The sequence below is a fragment of the Aotus nancymaae genome, unplaced genomic scaffold, assembly GCF_030222135.1.
Source record: "Aotus nancymaae isolate 86718 unplaced genomic scaffold, 86718_ANA_hifiasm-v0.15.2.pri h1tg000012l, whole genome shotgun sequence".
In the NCBI taxonomy this organism is placed as follows: Eukaryota; Metazoa; Chordata; class Mammalia; order Primates; family Aotidae; genus Aotus; species Aotus nancymaae.
In genome coordinates this window covers 28,031,031-28,050,947 of record NW_026988423.1, presented here as the reverse complement: position 1 = coordinate 28,050,947, position 19,917 = coordinate 28,031,031, and the positions used below count along the sequence as shown (strand labels likewise).

The 19,917-nt window shown below is 41.4% G+C and overlaps 1 protein-coding gene across 5 annotated transcripts in view; it reads right to left on the bottom strand.

Moving 5' to 3' along the window:
• The window catches only part of GRAMD1B (GRAM domain containing 1B), a 214,420-nt gene that overhangs the window by 121,864 nt on the left and 72,639 nt on the right, over positions 1-19,917 (bottom strand). The gene's annotated exons all lie outside the window — the stretch shown is intronic.

Here is a 19,917-nt window from a genome sequence, read left to right as displayed (position 1 = left end):
GAGACCTGCCTGATCAACATGGTGAAACCCCATCTCTACTGAAAATACAAAAAATTAGCTGGGCACGGTGGTGCGTGCCTGTAATCCCAGCTACTCAGGAGGCTGAGGCAGGAGAATTGCCTGAACCCAGGAGGCGGAGGTTGTGGTGAGCCGAGATCGCGCCATTGCACTCCAGTCTGGGTAACAAGAGCGAAACTCCGTCTCAAAAAAAAATACAAAAAATTAGCCAGGTGTAGTGGTGGGTGCCTGTAATCCTCCCAGCTATTCAGGAGGCTAAGGCAGAAGAATTGCTTGAACCCAAGAGATGGAGGTTGCAGTGAGCCAAGATGGTGCCGCTACACTCCAGCCTGGGCGACAGAGCAAGACCTCGACTCAAAAAAAAAAAAAAAAAAAAGGCTACAAGTGAATGAGACCTTACAGTTTCAGCTCCCATTTTACAGATGAGGAAACTAAGGCCCAGATAAAAGGCCAAAGGGTTAAAACAAGAACATCAGTCTCCCAATGCTCATTTCCATGTAGACTTTACCCTCAGAAATGGTGAGATCCTGAGATAAAAATGATCCCTCCTTATTTCCTCTTTCCTTTCCTCCCCCACACCTACTCCCAATCCAGCCCCAAGACCACAGGAAAAAAAACAACAAAGCAAGTGTTATATAGAGTAAAACAAAATAAAAAGGAAAGCATGGCCAGGCACTGTGCCTTACACTGCCTTACACCTGTAATCCCAGCACTTTGGGAGGCCAAAGAAGGTGGATCACCTGAGGTCAGGGGTTCAAGACCAGCCGGGCCAACACGATGAAACCCCATCTCTACTAAAAATACAAAATTAGCCAGGCTTGGTGATGCGAGTATGTAGTCCTAGCTACTTGCAAGGCTGAGGCAGGAGAACGGCTTGAACCTGGGAAGCAGAGGTTGCAGTGAGCCAAGACCATGCCATTGCACTCCATCCTGGGCAACAAGAGCAAAACTCTGCCTAAAATAAATAAATAAATAATAGAAATACAAATAAATAAATAAATAAATAAAATAAGGCAATGATTTTGCAATCATTTATTACCTTGCTTCTATTCAAGTCTGACTTTATAACCGAACAACTCAATCAGGTAGATCAATACAGACTAGAAAAGTTTTCCAAAAAATTGGTGACACTGACAACACAGTACTCACAGGTCTGGCTTAACTACAGGAACAATAATTGTGACAACTCTCATTTGTACAGTGCTCCATAATTTACAATGCATTTCTGTTATAGTTTGAATGTCTCTTCCTAAAATCATGTTGAAATTTAATGGCCATTGCAACAGTATGGTATTAAGAGGTGGAATCAGGTAATTAGGTCATGAGAGTCACCCTCATGAATGGTTTGATGCAGTTATTCTGAGAGTAAGTTGGTTATCATAAGAGTGGGCTCCTTATAAAAGGATGAGATCAACCAATTTTCTTCCCGTCTAAGCCACTCTTTTGCCCTTCTGCCATGGGGTAACTCCACACAAGGCCTTCTCTAGATGCTGGGATTACACTTTTGGACTCCCCAGCCTCCTGAAACATGAGCCAAATAAATTTCAGTTCTTTATCAATTACTCAGCTTGGGTGTTCTGTTATAGCAGCAGAAAACAGACTAAGATTGTTTCCAAATTCGTTACCTCCTTGGATGCTCAGAACCCTGAGAGGTCAAGACTGTTTCCCCCATTTTAAAGATAACTAAACTGAGATTCAGAGACTTTAAGCAAGTTGTCCAAGGTCACACAGTCAGCAGAGCAGAACTGAGACTCAACCCCATATTTACTTAGTCCTTTCCTTTCCACTAAACATTGTAATAACAAATTTCCTAACTCTTAAATTTTTCCTCCTCAATCTGCACCCAAGTCCTTCTCCCTATCACTATAGTTTAGTAGAGAATATAAAACCTCAATTTGATACTTCCCTTTGAGGTCTTTTTTTTTAATTGAAGATGGCAGATTATTAAAAAATGCATTGTTAAACATTAAGAAACCAATCTTGGGACTATTCAGAGGTTGGTATATACATTTAAACAAATCTCCTGTGTACAGGGAAAATTGCTTTTAGATAAAAAGTATGTATCTAAATGAATTCACTTATATTCGCCTTATTTTAATTCAACTACTCTGATTTAAATTGAGTTGAGAGGGAAGGATATGTATCCTGACACAGGCACACAGCCTGTTAGAGGCACATTTTTTTTCTAGCCATCATAAACAGAATTCAACACTTCTCCCCTTCCTATTCCATCCCACTCTAATTAAAAAGGTTGAGAATGAGAGTAGTGGAATTTAGGCCAATAGATGGTTTTCTTTAACCTATTGCCTGGTTTCCATATGCCCTAGACTATGGTCTTGAATGCAATAAACCTGAAAAGCCATGAGGCTTTGCCAGCATTGCAGTAGAGGTAATCAATCATACACCAACCAAAAACCAAAGGTGTGGGGGCCATGCCAATCTACATGTCATCTTTTCTGCTCAGAGGCCTGTAACGTTTCTTCTGGCTCTTGCTGTGGCTTGCCATCCTCTCTGTTCCTGGGCTGACAGTCAAATGTACAAACACATGGAGAGCAGAAGGCTAGTATCCATGGAGAAGGATATTTCATCAAAATCACACAGAAATCAGACCCATGTTAATGGAGGTCCACCCAGTCTCCCAAATAACCAAAAACATTTATCCACTCAGTTTTTAAAGAACTGTGACACAGCCCTGGATGGTGAACATGTGCGTCAGGTGTCAGAAGCACTGTATGCATATTACACAGCAATTAATATGTCTGAACTCAAAGCAGCAGGGAGAGTGCTGTTAACTGCAGAGTAGACAACCTGGACATTGAGGCCGGGCAGGAGGCAGGAGAGAACTAGGCTTTAATGAGAATGGGGAGAAGGAATATGTCCCAGAGCAAAGAAAACGCCAGGAAGAAAAGAGAATGAAAGAGGAAACAGGATGGGGAAGGGGGGAGGGGTACTAACGCAGATTGTCTAAATAAAACCAATTGAATCCCTACCTCTGCTGCTACTAACCAGAAAGGACTTGATCTAAATAATTCTTCATAACATAAATAATTTCTCTATTCTATGTAGTTGCTTTTTGCTTTTTGAACTAGAGACCAGAAGCTCCCACTTCTGCAACTTAGGCTCATTTCATTTTGCCTAATATTTAATAAAATACAGAAAGAAATGCCTCTTTATATCATTCTCTCTCTAGGGCAATTATTTCTACTAATTACTTTACCCTGGGTATTACTTTCTAACTCCTTAATCACTGTACTTACACACCAAGTTAAAAAGAGAGAGAGAGAAAAAAAACAGATGCTTTTGAAAAGAGGCTGGAGTGAGTTTTGACAGGGGTGTGGGTGAAGGGGCTGTGGGAAGCACAGCGCCATGTTCCCTGAGGACAGCTCCGAGGCTGGGCACTGCACCTGCTTCTTTAGGAAGAGCCTCCATGGCAGCTGCCTCTTGGGAGGTGGGGCTGCAAGGAAACCAAGTGAGGCAAACCCTGGTCACATCAACCTCCCCCGCTGCACTCTGGGATATGTAGTTCTGAGTGACGGGCAGTGCTGCAGCCATGTTTGCATTGCTTATGGAGTATGCGGCTTGATCTCTCTGTTTGTCCTAAGCCTACAAATATAAATCAGATGCTTTTGCAAAAGAGGTGAAATCCCTTCTCTCCAGGGTCTGGGTGCTGACTGTAAACTGAAAAGATGGTGATGAAACAGAAAGAGATTCACAGAACTACAAGGGACTTGAAATAAGAAAGACCTTGAGAGGTCACTAGATGTAGATGCTATCAGTATACGAAGATGACAGGTTCCCTGAAGAAGGGAAGAGAGGGAGAGAAAGAAAGAGGAAGGAAGAAAAAGATAGAGAGTGAAAGAGAAAGAGGGCAGTGTGTCTGTTTTCCCATGAGGATATGTGTCTGCTTCAGTGCCCTTTTTTCTGCTTGTTAACCATCAACTTTTAGAGGCAGCTGAGCATGAGGAACAGTTTCTGCTTGGATTCTGACTCGACCACTCACCCACCATCTGTGAACCTTGAGCAAGTTACTTAGCCCTGTGTGCCCCCATTTCCTCATCTATAAGACAGGGATAATAATATTATTCAAGTTACAGGCTATTAGAAAGATTAACGAGATAACATATGTAAAGGGATTAGAGTTGTGTCTGGCACATAGTAAATATTACCTAAGAGTTAGGTGTTTGTTTTTCATTCAGTGGTTTGCCACCTGTCTTCCCCTAATCCATGTGACCTCTTATTCTAGTGCAGGAAATTTTATGTCCCCCACAGAATTGATGAAGGTAGAGGTAGATTGGACAGCAGTCAAACCCACCTGCTGTTTTAGGTGAACAAAGACATCAAAACAAGCTCGGCTTGGTGGCTTATGTCCGTAATCCCAGCACTTGGGAAGGCTGAGGGGGAAGAATCACTTGAGGCCAGGAGTTCAGGACCGGCCTGGACAACAGAGTGAGAGGCTCCCATCTCTACCAAAAAAAAAAAAAAAAAAAAAAGTTTTTAAAATGTTTTTTAAAGACATTGAAACAAAGAGGTGAGACAGTCACTAAAATAAGAAAAAGACAAAAAAAAAGAGGAATAAGGAACTACAACAGGAGACACTTGTTGAACAGTAGCCAACATTAAGAGGGGCTTTTAGGAGAGGGGTAGAAAAATGTCATCAAAAACAATAAGAGTCTACATGGAAATAAACAAAAGTCATAAAGAAAATCAGAGAAACTGGTCGGGCGAGATGGCTCAAGCCTGTAATTTCAGCACTTGGGGAGGGGAGGTGGGTGGATCACTTGAGACCAGGCACTCGAGATCAGACTGGCCAACATGGCGAAACCCCATCTCTACTAAAAATACAAAAATTAGCCAGGCTTAGTGGTGCCTGCCTATGATCCCAGGAACTCGGGAGGCTGAGGCACAAGAATCACTTGAACCTGGTAGGTGGAGGTTGCAGTGAGCCAGGATTGCACCACGGCACTCCAGCCTGGGCAACAGAGTGAGATCTTGTCTCAAAAAAGAAAAAAAGAAAATCAGAGAAATTGATCTGGTTGGAAGTGGGAGGAAAGAAGTGAAACTGAGAGAGGAGCTGTGAATGAAGAGAAGCTGCCTGGCACAAGAGAAACTAGCACGACAGGAGTCACTGCTGCAAAGGTCAAGTCGGAATTGGTCTTGCCGAGCTGCACCGCTCTCTGGAGAAGTCAGGCTGTTGTATGAGGGCTTGAGGTGGAAGTTTCTGAAGCAGTCAAGATAAGGCGGGAGGAACACAGGTGGCGAGAATTAAACATCAGCTTCTGGCAGAAAAGGAAATAGCTAAGCCTTCGGAGCAAGGGAGACATCAAGAGAAGAGAGAAAAGCCTGTCTGAATACAAATCCTTGCGGGCTGGACAAAGCGGGAGCCGTCAGCCTGCTTAGCCATCAGCTTGCTTAGGGGCGCTCACACCTCGTGCAAGAATGAGGGCCTTGGCTGTTACCAGTGCTGTTCTATGCCTGAATTCCTCAGGGAAAAACAAGACAGGTCAAAGGAATCTCACCTCCCTGAGCTGCTAGCAATTCCTGAGACTCCCTAACAAGCGACAGAAACGTGAGTGACATTACCTCAGCCTCTAGAACTGGACACTACAGTGCAGTGCAGTGGTTGAAATCTAGAGTCAGATTTCCCAGTTCAAACTCTAGCACATTATTTAATGCTGCGTGATATTATATAAGTTATGAAACCTCTCTAAACTTCAGTTTTCTTATCTATTAAATGGAGATCATAATAATACTATTTCATAGAAAAATGGTAAGATTTAAGTGAAAACGCACTAAAAACTGGCAAAATTTAAATGAAAACACAGTAACTGACACAGAATAGGCACATTCGATCAACGTTAACTAAAATAGTCTTGTCTTATAATTACTATCCTAGGGGTTTGGGCGGGGTGTTGGGAACCATAGGGACTCCATGAGTTCCCTCAGTCCTCCAAGCCATCTGCACTTGGTGCCAATACAAAGCTAGCTCTGGTCTGGTTATGCAACTCCTTCCCTTACCTACTGTCTCCAGACACAATCACACCACCTCCAGTCAGCAGCTGGTCCCTTGCACTGTGCTTTCAGATAACAAAGTTGTACAAGTGCTTCAGAAATGGAAAGGATCATGACTGCATAAGGTTGCCACACCCGGCCCTGAGAGCTTGCTCCAATGCCTGTACCAGTGTTCACAAACGCCCTTTCACCAGGCTGCAGAGGACTTCAGAGCCTGTCACACAAGGGTTCAGAGTGACAGTACAAATAATCCCTGTCTTCTGATGGGTCATCCTTTGCATTTTGAATTTTGACCTCCTCTCAATTTAGTGATATGCTTTGTAATACTCTTCATGATGATGGGAAGTGGCAGAAAGTCACAGCTCCCAGTCAGCCACAGACAGGATCATGAGAGTCAACAACTGATACTCCACAGTGAACTGTACTGCCAGATGATTTTGCCAAACTATAGGATAATCTAAGTGTTGTGAGTATGTTTAAGATAGGCCAGGATAATCTATGATATTCAGTAGATTAGGTATATTAAATGTATTTTCTTTTTTATTTTTCTTTTTTTTTTTGAGACAGTCTCACTCTGCTGCTCAGGCTGCAGTGCAATGGCGCCATCTCAGTTCACTGCAACCTCTACCTCCCAGGTTCTAGGAGGTTCTGTCCTGTCCAGTTCTAGAGGCTGAGGTTGAGGTAATGTCACTCATGTTTCTGTTGCTTCTTGGGGTCGGAGGTCTCAAGAATTGCTATCAGCTAAGGGAAAATCAAGTGATTCTCATGCCTCAGCCTTCCGAGTAGCTGGGATTACAGATGCGTACCACCACACCTGGCTAATTTTTGTATTTTTAGTAAAGATGGAGTTTTACCATGTTGCCCAAGGTGGTCTTGAACTTCTGACCTCAGGCAATCCACCTGCCCTGGCTTCCCAAAGTGCTGGGATTACAGGCATGAACCACCATACCTGGCCTATTAAGTGCATTTTCAATCCACAGTATTTTCGATTTATGATGGGTTTACCAGGAAGTAATTCCCGTTTAGGAGCATCTGTATAAGGGAAGCCACAGGATTAACTGAGCAAGGAGTCAGCAGGGAAGGGAGAGGGGGCAGAGTCCAATAATATTGCCTAACTTTTTTCTATGGTACATTGTAAATAGAACCTGCATGTTTGCATCATTCTATCAAAACACCCTCTTTTAGACTGGGGAGACCAGTGATGAAATAAGAGTTAGGATGGAAGAAGGAAGGATTGTCTGAATGGCTGGACATCACTGTACACAGGCCACTGGGAAACCCTCTAGTGACTCATGCTGAAGCCAAGAGAAAAACAGGATAAGGTGGCAAACAGACTATGCTCACAGATCCCCGGCAGTCCAGTAAGCAGCAGCAGCCTCAGGGACTCCTGTCGGAGAAGAATGGTTTACCGGGAATGCCGGTGAGCTGAGTGGAGAAAGAGAAGAAAGGTAAAGGACTTCTGCAGCTCCTGCAAATAGCTGTGGGGCTTCACTTGACACCTGCAGAAAGGTAAGACTAACACTAGCTCTGTTTCACTGCATAGGCATGATAGTGAAACGGAAAGAAAGCATCAGAAAGATGTCAAACAAAAGATGTGCCGGAACTTTCTTCCATATAACTCACTAGTTAAAATTTTAAGGCACTTCTCAAAATCAGTAAGACACAGGAAACATACTCAAAAAAGATAATTAAAAAAAAACCTATTCCGCCATAAGGCATCTTTAACTAGATCATTCAGAATCACTGGAGTCTCTATTCTCTCCTGGTCAATTGATTTTCTTGTTCTGTTTGTTTTTGGAGCTTGCCTAGGGATGACCATTAATAGACTTGCTCACACATCTCCACCTCTGGAGCTCCAATTCCAGCAAGTTAGAAAAAAAAAGATCCATCAGATTCAAGAAAAAGCAGGTTCTGCACAGGGTCCCAAGTGCCTTGATAGTCATGTTTCTTTGCTAGAGAAGTAAGAGTATTGCAATTAAGAACTTGAGCTCTAGGCCGGCACAGTGGCTCTCGCCTGTAATCCTAGCACTTTGGGAGGCCCAGGTGGGCAGATCACTTGAGGCCAGGAGTTCAAGACCAGCCTGGCCAACATGGTGAGACCCCATCTCTACTAAAAATAAAAAAAAAATCCAGGCATGGTGGCACACACCTGTGGTCCCAGCCACTCAGCAGGATGAGGCATGAGAACTGCTTGAACCCAGGAGGTGGAGGTTGCAGTGAGCCAAGATCACGCCACTGTATGTACTCCAGTCTGGGAGAGAGAGTGAGACTCTATCTCAAAAAATTAAAAAGAAACAAACAAACAAAAAAGAACTTGAGCTCTGGAGTTGAACCCATGCTAGTAACAAACTTTGACAGTAGACAATCTAAGCCTCATATAGAAGATGAGTATAATTTCCCTTTTAGACTTACTATAATGGTTAAATAAGATAGCACAAGAAAAGCACAATGTTGAACACATAATATGCCCTCAAACTAGCATCTATTGCCAGGCATAGTGGCTCACAACTGTAATTTCAGTACTTTGGGAGGCTAAGGTGGATGGATCACTTGAGGCCAGGAGTTTGAGATCAACCTGGCCCACATGGTGAAACCCTGTCTCTACCAAAAATACAACAATTAGCCGGAAATGGTGGCATATGCCTGTACGCCCAGCAACTCAGGAGGCTGAGGCAGGAAAATCACTTGAACCCAGGAGACAGAGGTTGCAGTAAGCCAAGATTGTGCCACTGCACTCCAGCCTGAGTGACAGAAGATACTCTGTCTTTAAAAAAAGGTATATGTTTTCATTATTAACAATAATAATGTCATTATTACCCTAGAACATAAATATCACTCTTTCATAAACAAAGTACACAGACAGTCTTCATTGTCTTGGATTTACTGGTCACATCTGTAGATTGGTGAAAGCTCCCCATAATTATCAATTTTTTCACTTAAAAAGACCCCTATTAATTGCAGCAAATTCCCCATTGTAGACATGAATCACAGACAAGCATACAGCCATTTGATATAGGTACTGAGAAGACATTTATGGTTTAGGAGAGCATTTGACCTCTTGAGTCCCTGCTTAAACACCACATCTGTAAGTCTTTTTTTTTTTTTTTTTTTGAGTTGGAGTCTTGCTCTGTCACCTAAGGCTGGAGTGCAATGGCACGATATCGGCTCACTGCAGCCTCTACCTCCTGGGTTCAAGCAGTTCTCCCGCCTCAGCCTTCCAAGTAGCTGGGATTATAGGCATGCAGCACCACGCCTGGCAATTTTTGTATTTTTAGTAGAGATAGGGTTTCACCATGTTGGCCAGGCTGGTCTTGAACTCCTGACCTCAAGTGAGCTGCTGGCCTTGGCTTCCCAAAGTGCTGGGATTACAGATGTGAGCCACCGTGTCTGGCCAAAATATCCTTATTTACAGGCACAACTCTCAGCCAGTTGAACCTATTTATCATTTAAGATGCCCAGAAAAAGGAAGCACAGACAATAGATCTGTTTCATTTCTAGAGGAAAAAAAGATGACTGGGAGAAATTGCTCCCCTTGTGGATCCCACAGCAAGTGTGTAGTGGAGTTTCAAAAGTCAACTAAACAAAGAGTTTCAAAAATCCAACTCTAAATTCAACTGACTAACTCACCCATCATGCTCACATAAAGAGGACACAAAGGAGCTTTTGTGTGGGGAAGTGGGGGGTGCACTCAAACAACCTCCACTCCCACAGCCCATCTCCCCACCCACCACCATTGAATCAGGGTCAAAATGGGTTTCTCCACATCTCAGTGGAAGAGCTTCACCTTCAGACCAAGGAGAAACGGCAAAGAAAAAGGAAGAGAGCCAGCATTCAAGTGCTCACATGCCTGTGGATAAGAAAAGAAGCACTGAGTAACCTGGAAAGTTGGTGACAGATAAGATGGAATGATTAACTTAATTACATACCCCTCCATCCACCTTTCTCCTTGCTACTGAATGGTGATTCTCGAACTATGCAGAAGACAGGTAAGGGACACAGAAGTTGTGTCCCCAGGTGTTTTAGTCCTTTTTCTGTTGCTATAACAGAATACTACAGACTGGTTAATTTATAAAGAAAATAAATTTATTTCTTATAGTTCTGGAGGTTGAGAAGTTCAAGATTAAGGAGTCGAAGCTGGTGAGGGTCTTCCTCCTGTGTTATGACATGGAGAGGGTATCACATCTCAAGAGGGAAAGGGCATGTCTCTCTCCCTCTTCTTTTAAAGCCACTAGCTCCATCGTGGGGGCTCCACCCTGATGACCTAATCTAATCCTAATTACCTCCCAGAGGCCTTGCCTTTTAATACTGTTCCAATGGGGATCAAGTTTCCAACACATAAATTTCGGGGTCGCAATCAAACCATACCACCAGGCTAGGTGACAAAAGGCCCTTCCATGTCCCAGTCCTGTTAAATTGTGTGCCAGATATTAGCTAGAGTAGGATCACTGGAGGTTTCAGGGGTCAGGGCATGTTTCTCTTTAGTTTTCATTTTTATTTATATTTTCTTATCAGCAATGCTTTTGGAGAAAGAGCATGTTTCTCAAAGCATGGTCCAAGACCACCTGCATCAGAATCACCTGGGATATATGTTAATTGTGCAAATTACTAGGCCTTTCCCAGTCCACAAGACTCAGAATTTAAGAGTAAGGCCCAGGAATTTGCATATTAAATAACCTTTGCTTGTGATTCTGAACCACATTAAAAGGCTGAGGACCACTGCTTCAGAACCATGGTCTAACCAGTGGGATACTCATAAACAAGGAGACATGAACACTTACCCACGGCCATGGAGAAAGAAAATATTAGGGCATAGCAAGATGGCTGAATAGAAGCCTACACCATTCATTGACCCTACAGGAACAAAAAATTTTAAACTAACTACACACGAAAAGGGCCATTGCAAGAACCAAAGTCAGGTGAGCAATTACAGGTACTGGTTTTAACTTTATGTAACTGAAAGAGACACTGAAGAGGGCAGGAAAGAAAGTCTTGAATCATTAGTGCCTTCCCTCCCTTATCCTCCAGCAGTGGATGTGCAGCTTGAAGAATCTGTACACTTGGGAGAGGGAGAACACAGCAGTTGTGAGGCTTTGCATTGAACCCAGCTGTGGTGGCTATGGTAAAAGGCTCCTTCAGTTTGAGAAAAGCAGAGGGAAAAGTAAAGGGCACTCTGTCTTTCACCTTAAGTACAGGCTTGGCCATAGTGAGGTAGAACACCGAGCAGGCTCTTGGGGTCCCCAGGTCCAGGTCAAGGCTCTTGGTCAGTATTTCTGGACCTGCTCTGGACCACAGGGGAGCCAACTGCCTCAAAGGGTAAGTCCCAGACCTGGCAGCATTCATCAGAAGCTGAATGAAGAGTCTTTGGACTTTAAGTGAACATCAGCAGTGGCCTGACAAAACCCCCTGTGGGCCATTGTGGTGGTGGTAGCCACAGGGAGAGGCTCTTCTGGCTAGGAATGGAGAGGGAAGAGTGGGAAGGACTTTTTCTTGTGGTTTGAGTGCCAGCTTAGCTTCAGTAGAATAGAACATCAGGTAAATTTCTAAAGTTTTTTTACTTCAATCCCTGGCTCCCAGACAACATCTCTGGACTCACCTGGGGCCTAGGGAAACTCGTTGCCCTAAAGGGAGGGACATAAACCTGGCTGGCTTTGCCACCTGCTGATTGTAGAGCCCTAGGATCTTGGTGAACTTACATGGTAGCCAGGTCGTGGTTACAGCAGGCCTTGAGTGAGACTCAGTAGTGTGCTGGCCTCAGGTCTGAACCAGCACAGTCCCCATGGTGGTGGTCACAGGGGTGCTTCTGTTTCCCTACTCCCAGTTCCTGGAGGCTAACCAGAGAGAGAGACTGCATTTGTTTGGGAGAAGAGAACAAGGGTCTCTGAATGGCAATCCAGAGAATTCTTCTTGATCCTAACCAAAACCACCAAAGTGGTACCTCCATGACTGGACAAGAACCACAGCATTTTTGGATTTGGGGGCCAAATGCCTTTGAATACCAGAAAAGCCTTCACAAAAAGAACAAGCACAAACAAGCCAAGACCATGAAGACTATAATAAATGCTGGCTCTACAATGCACAGCCACCGAAGAACATCTACAAGCATCAACACCACATCCAGGAGAACATGACCTCATCAAATGAACTAAATAAGGCACCAGAGACCTGTCCTGGAGAAACAGAGATATGTGACTTTTCAGACAGAGAATTCAAAATAGCTATTTTGAGGAAATTCAGAAATTTAAGATAACACAGAGAAGGAATTCAGAATTCTATCAGATAAATTTAACAAAGAGATTGAAATTATTAAAATGAATAAAGCAGAAATTCTAGAGATGGAAAATGCAATTAGCATGCTGAAGAATGCATCAGAGTCTCTTAATAGCAGAAATGGTCAAGCAGAAGAAAGAATTAGTGAGCTAGAAGACAGACTATATGAAAATACAGTTAGAGGTGACAAAAGAATAAAAACCAATGAAGCATGCCAATAAGATCTAGAAAACAGCCTCAAAAGGGTAAATCTAAGAGTTATTGGCCTTTAAGAAAGAGACAGGGTGGAAAGCTTGTTCAAAGGGATGATATCAGAATCTTTCAAACCTAGAGAAAGACAGCAATATTCAAGTACAAGAAGGTTATAGAGCACCAAGCAGATTTAACCCAAAGAAGACTACCTTAGGCATTTAGCAATCAAATTCCCAAAGGTCGAGGATTAAAAAAAGGATCCTAAAAGCAGCAAGAGAAAAGAAACAAATAACATACAATTGAACTCCAGTACATCTGGCAGCAAACTTCTCAATGCAAACCTAACAGGCAAGGAAAAGGTGGCATGACATATTTAAAGTGCTGGAAAAAAAAAAAGAAAACTTTTACCTTACAATAGTACATCTGGTGAAAATAAGCTTTAAACATAAAGGAGAAATAAAGATCTTCCCAAACAAAAGCTGAGGGATTTCATCAACACCAGACCTGTCCTACAAGAAATGCTAAAGGGAGTTCTTTAATCTGAAAGAAAAGGATGTTAATGAGCAAAAAGAAATCATCTAAAGGTCCAAAACTCACACACAATAGTACACAGAATATTACAACACTGTAATTGTGTTGTATAACATATTCTTATCGTCCATAGAAAGACTAAACAATGAACCTGACAAAAACAATACCGATGGCAACTTTTTCATGACACAGAAAGTATAATAAGACATAAAGAACAACAAAAAGCTAAAAAGCAGAATTAAAGTCTTTATGTATCAACAATAACATTGAATGTAAATGAACTAAACTCTTCAATCAAAAAATACCGAGTGGCTGAATGGATGAAAGGTAAGACAGAACGATCTGCAGCTTATAAGAAACACTTTTTACCTAAAGATATACATAGACTGAAAATAAAAGGATGGAAAAAGATATTCCATGCCAATGGAAACCAAAGAAGAGCAGTTAGCTATACTTTTATACCAGAAAAAACAGATTTCACGACAAAAACTGCAAGAAGAAACAAAGAAGGTCATTATATAATGATAAAGGGGTCAATTTGGCAAGAGGACATAACAAATTGTAAATATATATGCACCCAACACTAGAGCACCCAGATATATAAAGCAAATATTATTACAGCTAATGAGAGACAGACCTCAATATAATAATAGCTGGAGACTTCAATATCCCACTTTCAGCATCGAACAGCTCTTCCAGACAGAAAAGTCAAAGAAACATTGGACTTAATATGCACTATAGACCAAACAGATCGAATAGGTATTTACAGAATATCTCACCCAACAGCTGCAGAATATACATTCTTCTCCTGAGCACATGGATCATTCTCAAAAACAGATGTTAGGTCACAAAACAAGTCTTAAAATATTTAAAAAACTGAAATAATATCAAACATTTTCTCTGACCACAATGGAATAAAACTAGAAATCAATAACAGGAATTTTGGAAAATATACAAACACATGGAAATTAAATAATATGCTCCTGAATGGTCAGTGAATCAATGAAAAAATTAGGAAGGAATTTGAAAAATTTCTTGAAACAAATGATAATGGAAACACAAAATACCAAAATCTATGAGACACAGAGAAAGCAGTAGTAAGAAGGCAGTTTATAGCTAAAAGTGTCTACCTGGAAAAAAAATTCAAATAAATAACCTAAGAATGCATTTTAAAGAACTAAAATATCAAGAGCAAACCAAACCCAAAATCAGAAGAAATAAAGATGAGAGCAGAAATAAATGAAATTAAAACAAAGAAAACAATACAGAAGAGCAATGAAGCAAAAAGTTGGTTTTCGAAAAGTAAAACAAAATTGACAGACTTTTAGCCAGAAAAACTAAGAAAACAAGAAAGAAGGTCTAAATAAATAAAACGAGGCATGAAAAAGGAGACGTTACAACAGACATCACTGGAATGTAAAGGATCGTACCACCGATATTCGAAGGATCATTAGTGGCTACTATGAGCAACTGTATGCCAACAAATTGAGAAATAGAGGAAATGGAAAAATTCCTAGGTACATAAACATAAGGTTGGATCATGAAGAAATCCAAAACCTGAACAGACCAATAACAAGTAATGAATGAGATCAAAGACATAATAAAAAGTCTTCTGGTAAAGAGAAGGCTGGGACCCGATGGTTTCACTGCTGAATTCTAGAACTAATACTAATCCTACTCAAACTACTCCAAAAAGTTAAGGAGGAGGGAATACTTCCAAATTCATTCTATGAGACCAGTATTAATGGTACCAAAACCAGACAAAGATACATCAAAAAAAGAAAACCATTAGCCAATATGCCTGGTAAATACTGGTGTAAAAACCCTCAACAAAATACCAGCAAACTGAATTCAACAATATATCAAAAAGATCATTCATCACGATCAAGTGGGATTTATCCCAGGGATGTAAGGATGGTTCAGTCAACATACACAAATCAATGTGATACATCATATCAACAGAATGAAGGACAAAACTCATATGATCCTTTCAGTTGATTCTGAAAAAGCATCTGATAAAATTCAACAATGCTTCATGATAAAAACCCTCAAAAAATTGCATACAGAAGGAACATTCCTCAACATAATAAAAGCCATATACAAACAGACCCACAGCTAGTATCATACTGAATGGGAGTTGACTTAGAGAAAGCCCTTCCTCTAAGATCTGGAACATGACAAAGATGCTCACTTTTACCACTGTTATTCAACACAGCACTGGAAGTACTAGCTAGAGCAAGAGATAGTAATAAAGGACATCAAATTGGAAAGGAAGAAGTAAAATTATGCTTCTTTGCAGATATGATCTTGTATTTGGAAAACCTAAAGACTCCAAAAAAAGCTATTAGAACTGATAAATTCAGTAAAAAGTTGCAGGATACAAAATCAACATACATACAAATATCAGTAGCATTTCTGGCCAGGTGCAGTGGCTCACATCTGTAATCCTAGCACTTTGGGAGGCTGAGGCAGGTGGATCACATGAGGCCAGGAGTTCAAGACCAGCCTGGCTAACATGGCAATACCCCATCTCTACTAAAAATACAAAAATTAGCTGAGCATGGTGGTGCATGTCTGTAATCCCAGATGCTCGGGAGGCTGAGGCATGAGAATTTCTTGAACTCAGGAGGCAGAGATTGCAGTGAGCTGAGATTGTGCCACTGCACTCCAGCTTGGGCAACAGAGCAAGACTCTGTCTCAATTAAAATAAAATAAAATAAAGGTTGGGCACGGTGGCTCACACCTATAATCCCAGCACTTTGGGAGGCTGAGGCAGGCAGATCACTTGAGGTCATGAGTTTGAGACTAGTCTGGGCAACATGGTGAAAGCCCATCTCTACTGAAAATACAAAAATTCACTAAGCATAGTGGCACACACCTGTAGTCCCAGCTACTCGGGAGGTTGAGGCAGGAGAATCACTTGAACCCAGGAAGTAGAGGTTGCAGTGAGCCAGGATCGCAGTACTGCACTCTAGCCTGGGTGACAGAGTGAGACTCAATCTCAAAAAAAAAAAAAAAAAATTAAGTAGCATTTCTATATGCCCCCAGTGAATAATCTAAAAAAGAAACTTCAAAAGTAATCCCATTTACAATAGTTGCAAATAAAATTGAATGCCTAGGAATTAACCAAAGAAGTGAAAGATCTCTATGATGAAAATTATAAAACACTGACAAAAGAAATTAAAGAGGATTAATTTCTTTCATCAGTTTTATCCATTTTTTCCATAAAAATGGAAAGATAATCCATGTTCATAGATTAGAAGAATCAGTATTGTTAAATCCATACTACCAAAGCAATCTACAGATATAATGCAATCCCTACCAAAATACTAATGATATTCTTCACAGAAATAGAAAAAACAATCCTAACATTCATGTGGAACCACAAATGACCCAGAATAAGCCACTGCTATCCTGAGCAAAAAGAATAAAACTGGAGAAATCACATTACCTGACTTCAAATTCTACTACAGAGCTGGGTAACCAAACCAGAATTGTACTTGCATAAGAACAGACACATAGACCAATGGAACAGAATAGGGAACCCAGAAATAAAACTATATATCTACAGTGAGCTCATTTTCAACAAAGACGCCAAGAACATCACTGGAGAATGAACAGCTTCTTCGATAAATGGTGCTGGGAAAACTGGATTATCTATATGCAGAAGAATGAGATTTGACCCCTATTTCTTACATTATATAAAAATCAAATCAAAATAGATTGAAGACTTAAACCTAAGACCTCTAACTATGAAACTACTACAAGAAAACATTGGGGAAACCCCAGGATATTGGTCTGGGCAAAAACGTCTTGTATAATACCACAAAAAGTACAGGCAACCAATGCAAAAATGGATAAATGGGATCACATCAAGTTAAAAAGCTTCTGCACAGTGAAGGAAACAACAAAGTGAAAAGACAGCCCACAGAATGGGAGACAACATTTGGCAAACAGACATATGAAAAGGCACTCAACGTCACTGATTGTCAGGGAAATGAAAATTAAAACTACAATGATCTAGCATCTCGCCCCAGTTAAAACGGCTTATAAACAAAAGACAGGCAACAACAAATGCTGGATAGGAAGTGTAGAAAAGCGAACGCCTGTATACTGCTGGTGGAGATGTCAATTAGTACAACCACTATAGAGAACAGTTTTGCAGTTCCTTAAAAAACAAAAATAGAGACCAGCAATCCCACTGCTGGGTATATACCTAAAAGAAAGGAAATTGGTATATCAAAGAGATACCTGCGCTCCTATGTTTATTTGCAGAAATGTTTACAATAACCAAGATTTGTTTGTTTCTTGTTTGGTTTGGTTTTTTTTGAGATGGAGTCTCACTCTGTTGCCCAGGCTGGAGTGCACTGGCACAATCTACGCTCACTGTAACCTACGCCTCCCAGGATCAAGCAATTCTCCAGCCTCAGTCTCCCAAGTAGCTGGGACTACAAGCTAATTTTTTGTATTTTTAGTAGAGATAGGGTTTTGCCATGTTGGCCAGGCTGGTCTCAAACTCCTGAGCTCAAGTGTTCCGCCCGTCTCAGCCTCCCAAAGTGCTGGGATTACAGGTGTGAGCCACTGCACCCGGCCTACTATAGCAAAGATTTGGAAGCAACCCAAATGTCCATCAACAGATGATTGGATAAATAAAATGTGATACATATACACAATGGAGTACTATTCAGCCATAAAAAGAATGAGATCCTGTCATTTGCAACAACATGGATGGAACTGACGACTATTAATGTTAACTGAATAAGTCAGGCACAGAAAGACACACTTTTCATGTTCTCACTTATTTGTGGGAACTAAAAAGCAAAACAATTGAACTCATGGAGATAGAGAGTAGAAGGATGGTTACCAGAGGCTGGGAAGGGTAGTGGGGAAGTGAGGGGGTGGGGAAGAGGGAATGATTACTGGGCACAAAAAATAAAAAGAATACAATCTAGTATTTGATAGCACAACAGGATGATTATAGTCAATAATCATCATACATTTTAAAAAACTAAAAGAGTATAACCAAATTGTTTGTAACACAAAGAATACATGGTTGAGGGGATGGACACCCTATCTTCCATGCTGTGATTATTACATCCCCATATCAAAATGTCTCATGTAACCCAGAAATATATACACCTACTATGTACCCATAGAATTTTTTTAATTTTTTAAAAAGAATATTAGGACTTGTATTTATATTTATGTTTATTTCATCTCGTTAAAATTTGTTTTATTATATTACGGTAGACATAGAATATTTAGTACAGAAGTGTACACATAATTTATGTGTATGTATATATGTTTGTGTGTGTGTGTGTGTGTGTGTGTATAGATATGTTATATATATAGTATGTGCTCAAAAAATTTTTAGTAATGGCGTTTTCATCCAAGCCAGAGCATCAACTTCTGGTACAATGACTTCCTCAATACCTAAAAGGGCAAGCTAGGAGTAGTAAAGAGCTCTGCAGAGCTTACATGATTAATCAGTGAGTGGCTGAAAAGAGAACCCAGCAGTTTATCCCCTGACTTCATCTCAACCCTGGAGTATGAGGGAGGCAAAGAATGCAGCAGAGAGCAGGACGAGCCTGAGGTTGGACTCTCTGCCTTGAGCCCTTGAGTTGCCACCCACTCACATTCCTTCTTTGCTGAGGCTGGTAGGAGGATGGAATTTCTCCCAGCAGGAAGTAGGGAATCTGGGGAATAAAAATTAGCATCCATCCTGCCAGTTGTCCAAATCTAAATCCTAACTATGGCATCAGCGAAGATAAGAGGAGTTTGCTGAGCTATAATTAACAATCCCCCTTTCTCAGGCACAGAGAAGAAATGCTGGCATAGGAGAAACAGAGTAGGTGATGGTTACACCTGCAGACAGTTCTGCTGACGGTCACAGAAGCAGCCAGGCCTGCCAGAGAGGCGATCTAAGCTGGGAACTCGGGGAGGTAGGAGCAAGACAGGAGCCCTCACTTGTTTCTCTGCCCTGCCCTCAAAAGTCAGAGCTTAGCTAAGACCTAAAAAAAGGGCCTTGTGTGCTGTCTTCCACAAGACCATGTGACCTTCTAAGCATATGTGCATGTGGATCAGAGAAAGGGGAACACGTGAGGGATGGTCACAGATCAACACATTTCCATGAGCATGAAAAGTTCAAAAAGATGAATAGATGTGTAAGGGCTAGTCTTTACCCTCCATTTGGGCTACATTCCCGGAATCCCATGATCCTAGAATGTCAGAGTTAACAAAAAGTCTTACATGGTTATTCATTGGTTCATTTACTCATTTAATAAGTATTTAAGTATTATCATGTGCCAGGCACCATGCGAAGTGGTGGGTACACAATAAAACAAAGGTGGTCCCTGCTCTTGTGCAATTTAGGGACTAGCTGGGAAGACAGACAGCGATCAAGTCAACAAATAAACACAATTATAATGTGATTAATTCTAAGATGGAAAATAAGCCAGAGTTTTGGGCAAGTGAGGGAGAGAAAACCTACTGGGACAAAGGGATAAGAGGCAGCCTCTCTGAGATGTGACGGCTCCCAGGTGAGGAATCTGAGCTGAGAGCAGTTTGAGTGATGAATCACTAATGGAGAGGGAGGCAGAACTCAGGTCTTCCTCTCCACCGGCAGCACCACCATTAACAAAACAACATTATTCCTGAGATCTGAACAACAGGAACATCTAGGGCCTCCATTGAAGCTGTTTACAAAAGAACACTTCCACTGCAGCATTTAATCAAAGTGAGCATCTTCTGAGATAGGGTCCTCTTCCGAATCAGCTGGAACAAGCTGAACACCTGGGCCCACGATCCACATGGAGTCTGAGCAGGCTGCCTGCGGGTGGGTCTGGGAGCCTGTCCACACAACTTTCAGGCTCTTCACCCCACCCTCAGGGCAGCTGTCTC